This window comes from Aotus nancymaae, unplaced genomic scaffold (assembly GCF_030222135.1).
Source record: "Aotus nancymaae isolate 86718 unplaced genomic scaffold, 86718_ANA_hifiasm-v0.15.2.pri h1tg000012l, whole genome shotgun sequence".
In the NCBI taxonomy this organism is placed as follows: Eukaryota; Metazoa; Chordata; class Mammalia; order Primates; family Aotidae; genus Aotus; species Aotus nancymaae.
Genome location: NW_026988423.1, coordinates 15,097,831 through 15,102,857, shown reverse-complemented (window position 1 = coordinate 15,102,857; position 5,027 = coordinate 15,097,831).

Sequence of the window (5,027 nt, the reverse complement as noted above, 5' to 3'; positions counted from 1 at the left end):
TTTTTTTTTTGTGACAGGGTCTCCCTTTATTGCCCAGGCTGAAGTATAGTGATAGAATCATAGCTTACTGTATCCCTGGGCTTGAGCAATCCTCCCACCTCAGACTCTTAAAGTGCTGGGATTACAGGTGTGAACCACCTCACCTAGCCTGCATGTATAGGTTTAAAAAAGTAGTTGTAATTTTGCATAATTATAGCTTTTTAAATATAGTGCTGGATGTGAAGGCTCATGCCTGTAATGCCAGCACAGTGCGAGGCAGAGGTGGGAGGATCGCTTGAAACCAGGAGGTTGAGGCTGCAGTGAACTATGATTGTGCCACTGCACTGTAGTCTGTGTGGCAGAGTGAGGCCTTGTCTCAAAATAAAAGAGAAAAAAAAGTGAATAAATTTTTTTGATGGAAAAGCATTTTAGTATATTATGATGCTTTCAGTTAATTTAATACCTAATACTGTTGAAAAATTTTGGGCTCATACAAAACTGTATTTTCCAAAGAAATAGTTGGAAATGAAAGGTCTGTTTTAGCATGGTATGTTATTTAACAAGTATTTATTGCATGTCTCATTTGTCATCGTTTTTAATATTAATAGTTCATATATTTCCAGTTACTGAATATATATTTGTTTCTAAATTGTCCATAGATGTTTCAAATTCATCACGTTCCCAACCTGCCTAATTATCTTGATCTCTTAGTTCTACTTCTTTTATACTCCCCATTTACCTTAATGGCACCTGGAAACCTTAAAATCATTTTCACATCTCATTTTCTCTTACCCCTCAAAGTCTATCTCCAAATCTTTGAATAGAATTCTATTTTCTCTTCTTCATCCTCACAAACTCCCAAGTTCACACCCTCATCCTCTCTTGCTTGGGCCTTTATAGCAAAAGTCTATCTAAGGTAGACAGTTTCGATCTCACCATCTGCTCTCACTGTCACTGAACCAGGCAATCCATGTGGCTGCCAAGTTACCTTACTAAAATAAAAATCAGATCACATTATTCCTCTTCTTAATACCTCTTATGGATGCATTCCTATTTCCTCAAGGATGAAGGACAAACTCTGCACTTCCTGAATGGATCTCAACTTACCTTTCTGAAGACTCTGGTTATATACATCCTCATATCTAAACCTCAACCCCATCTTCCTCCTCGGTCTCTAAAGCTGGTTGTCTTTCCTCTGCTTCCCCTCTTAGAGCAGCAGTCCCTAAACATGTTGGCACCAGGGACTGGTTTCATGGAAGACAATTTTTCACAGAGTGGCAGGGGGGTGCAGCAGGAGATGGTTTGGGGATGATTAAAATGATTCAAGCACATTACATTTATTGCGCATTTTATGTCTGTAATTATTACATTGTAATATATAATAAAATAATTATACAACTCACTATAATGTAGAATCAATGGGAGCCCTGAGCTATTTTCCTGGAACTAGATGGTCCCATCTGGGGGTGATGGGAGACAGTGGCAGATCATCAGGCATTAGATTCTCATAAGGAGCACCCAACCTAGATCCCTCACATGTGCAGTTCACAATAGGGTTCGTGCCTCTATGAGAATCTAATGCTGAGAATCTAATGCTGCACTGATCTGACAGGAGGCAGAATAATGGGAACCATGGGGAGCGGCAGTAAATACAGATGAAGCCTCACTCCCTCGGCCACCTCTCACCTCCTGCTGTGTGGCCCAGTTCCTAACAGGCTATGGACAGGTACCAGTTCATGGTCCAGGGGCTGGGGACCCCTGTGTTAGAGAACTTCTACTGTCCCTTCCTCCACATGGTGTTGTCTTCTCTAGGCAGAGTGAGCTGCCCTCCTCTCTGTCTCCCGTGACACTAGGTGTCTGTCTTTATTATAGCTCCTATTGCACAGCTCGTTTGCTTTTCCCATTACTGAACCAAAGGGCAGGAACCAAGTCTTACTCAAACTAGCAAAGGGCCTGCAGGTCAATGTTTGTTCTAGATTAAAACAAAACAAAACAAAACTGCTATGCATAAACTATTCTTGTAAAAATAATTTTTTTTTCTATCTTCAAGAAGTACTTTCATATGTGCTAGTGAGACAAATGCTTTTTAACTGTCACCAGAATTCCAGAATTCAGAATTGGCCAACATATTGTGGAGAAGTAGAGTAGGACTGTAGCACAGAAGTATTAGTAACAGATTGGTTTGAGTGGGGTATTTTTTTTTTTTTTTTTTTTTTTGAGATAGGCTCTCGCTCTGTCAACCAGGCCGGAGTGCAGTAGCTTCATCATGGCTCACTGAAGCTTCAACCTCCTGGTCTCACGCAATCCTCCCACATCGCCTTCCTGAGTCGCTGGGACTATAGGTGCATGCCACCCCGCCTGGCTTATTTATGTATTAATTTATGTAGAGACAGGGTTTCGCCATGTTGCCCAGGCTGGTCTCAAACTCCTGGGTACAAGTGATATGCCCACCTCAGTCTCTCAAAATTCTGGGATTACAGGCATGAGAGCCACTTATACAAGTGCCCAGCTGAGCATTTGTTAAGCGTCTTATATGCTAGACTAGAAAATTTCTTGTAACTACTGATTAATGTCATTTTTTCCTTAAAAAAAAAGTAGTTTAGCAAATGTGTATGGTTTTTACCCCTTGAAATCTGAGGTGCTATACAAGGGTTGGGTTATTCATGAGTTTTCTGGGAAAGGGGTGGGCAATTTCCGGAACTGAGTGTTCCTCCCTCTTTTAAACCATATAGGGTAACATCCTGATGTTGCCATGGCATCTGTAAACTGTCATGGTGCTGATGAGAGTGTCTTTTAGCATGCTAATGTATTTAATTAGCATATAATGAGCTGTGGGAAGTTGCCAGAAGTACTCTCAGTGCCATCTTGGTTTTGGTAGATTTTGGCCAGCTTCTTTATTGCAACTTGTTTTATCAGCAAGGTCTTTAGAACCTGTATCTTGCACCAATCTCCTATCTCATCCTGCACCTTACAATGCCTAACCTTCTGGGAATGCAGCCCATCAGGTCTCAGCCTTATTTTACCCAGCCCCTATTCAAGATGGAGTCTCTCTGGGGTCAATGCCTCTGACAGTCATAGCTTACTGCAGCCTCAAACTTTTGGGCTCAAGGGATTCTTCTGACTCCTGAGCATCCTGAGTAGCTAGGACTATAGGTATGTGACAGTACGCCTGGCTAATTTTTATAATTTTTTTTGTAGAGATGGGGTTTCACTATTTTGATCATGCTGGTCTCAAAAATCCTAGGCTCAAGAGACCTTACCGCCCCAGCCTCCCAAAGTGTTGGGATTACTCGAGTGAGCCTCAGCACTGGCCAGTTATGAACTTTTTTTTTTTTTGAGAATGAGTCTTGCTCTGTTGCCAGGCGCCAGGCCGGAGTGCAGTGGTGCGATCTTGGCTAGCTGGGATTACAGGCGCATGCCACCACACCTAGCTAATTTTTGTACTTTTAGTAAAGACAAGGTTTAACCATGTTGGCCAGGATGGTCTCTATCTCCTGATTTATAATCTGCTTCTGCCTCCCAAAGTGTTGGGATTACAGGTGTGAGCCACTGCCCGGCCACGAACATTCTTATGGGTTGAATCACAGTGCCAAACAGCTTTATAAAGAGATTATTTCAGTTTACACTCCCACTCACAATGTCTGAGAGTACCCTTTTTATGTTACCAGCCTTGAATGTTATCTTTTACTTAAATATTTACTAATATGATATCCAATTAAAATGTTGCAATTTTTGGTCTGTTTGCTCTTGCAGAGGATAGGATAAAATCAAAGCTTTTGGATTCAAATGTATATTTGGGTTTGGTCGCTGCTCTGCCACTTCCTAGCCTTGTTACACTGGGGAAATTACTTAACTCTTTTTAAGCTGTCTTTATTTATCGACTGTTTTTTAAAAGGGTTAGTAATAGTATTTACCCCAGAGGGTTGTTGTAACGATTCAAATAGACAGTCATATAAAAAATTTCACAGCAGTGTCTGACACATGACCAATGACAGTGAATCCTTCACTTTCAGTTGCAAAAGTGTGTTATATAGTTTCCTTTGATTAGTGTACTATGTAGGAATTTACATAATACTTTTTTTCTTACCTACTTCATGGGAAGTATTACATAATACTTTGACTATGCTTGCAATCTGATGTGGTAGGCTGAACAAAAACCAGGATAATTCTTCCACCCGAGGGAGAAGATAAGGGAGTGATCTTACGGTGGTGTCTAAGAACCACAAGAACCTATTTGGTTACAAAGCACACACCTGGTTCCCATCCTTGAGGAATTTGCTATCTACACGCCCTTGAGTTTAACCCTTGAGTCTCTTGGGGGCTTTTAATTGTTCAGAGAGGTCTCAAAGGGCAATAGTGGAAACTCACTGAATAGGCAGCCTAGTGAGAGTGATTTGCAGATATTTCCTGGAAAAGTCAGTCTCACCGAAGGTAAATGCTAAGGCAGGAGTATAGGAATTATTTGTTCTATAAAAGTAAGTACACTGAGGAGTTTTGTTATTTGAATCTAAAGTTTGTTCACAAAAGATAAGCTAAAGTATTGCAAGCAGGGCAAGCCAGGCGAATCTGATTTTGTACACTTGCTGTTTGTATATTTATATCAAGTTTTGCTCCCCGAATCATCCCAGCAGACAATACTGAGGGGAGTCAGCATGGATTAGACGACATAAGACTGATCCCGAAGTCAGGAGCTTCCTGTCTCATCCCAGCCACTAACTAAAGTGAGTGGGCTAGACTTAGTCTAAGATCGAATGCCTAACTTTAAGTCTAGAATTATGTAGTTTTGGCGGCTCTTTGGGGCCCTACTTCCAACTTTTTCTTGCTAACCCACTCCTTCCAACTGCCAAGGCACGTCGTTGGTAATAAAAAATTATCACACTCAAGAACAGGGATCTGGGAAATTAAAATAAAAAAAAATTATCACACATCCTTGCTTGGATTAAAATTTGCACTCCTGATTTGCGGCGATATCCTTTGAGGTTTTGGTGAAGTTTAAAAATTGTCGCTGAAAAATTAAGTTTTTCTAGTTGGTTGAAACCTGCCAAAAT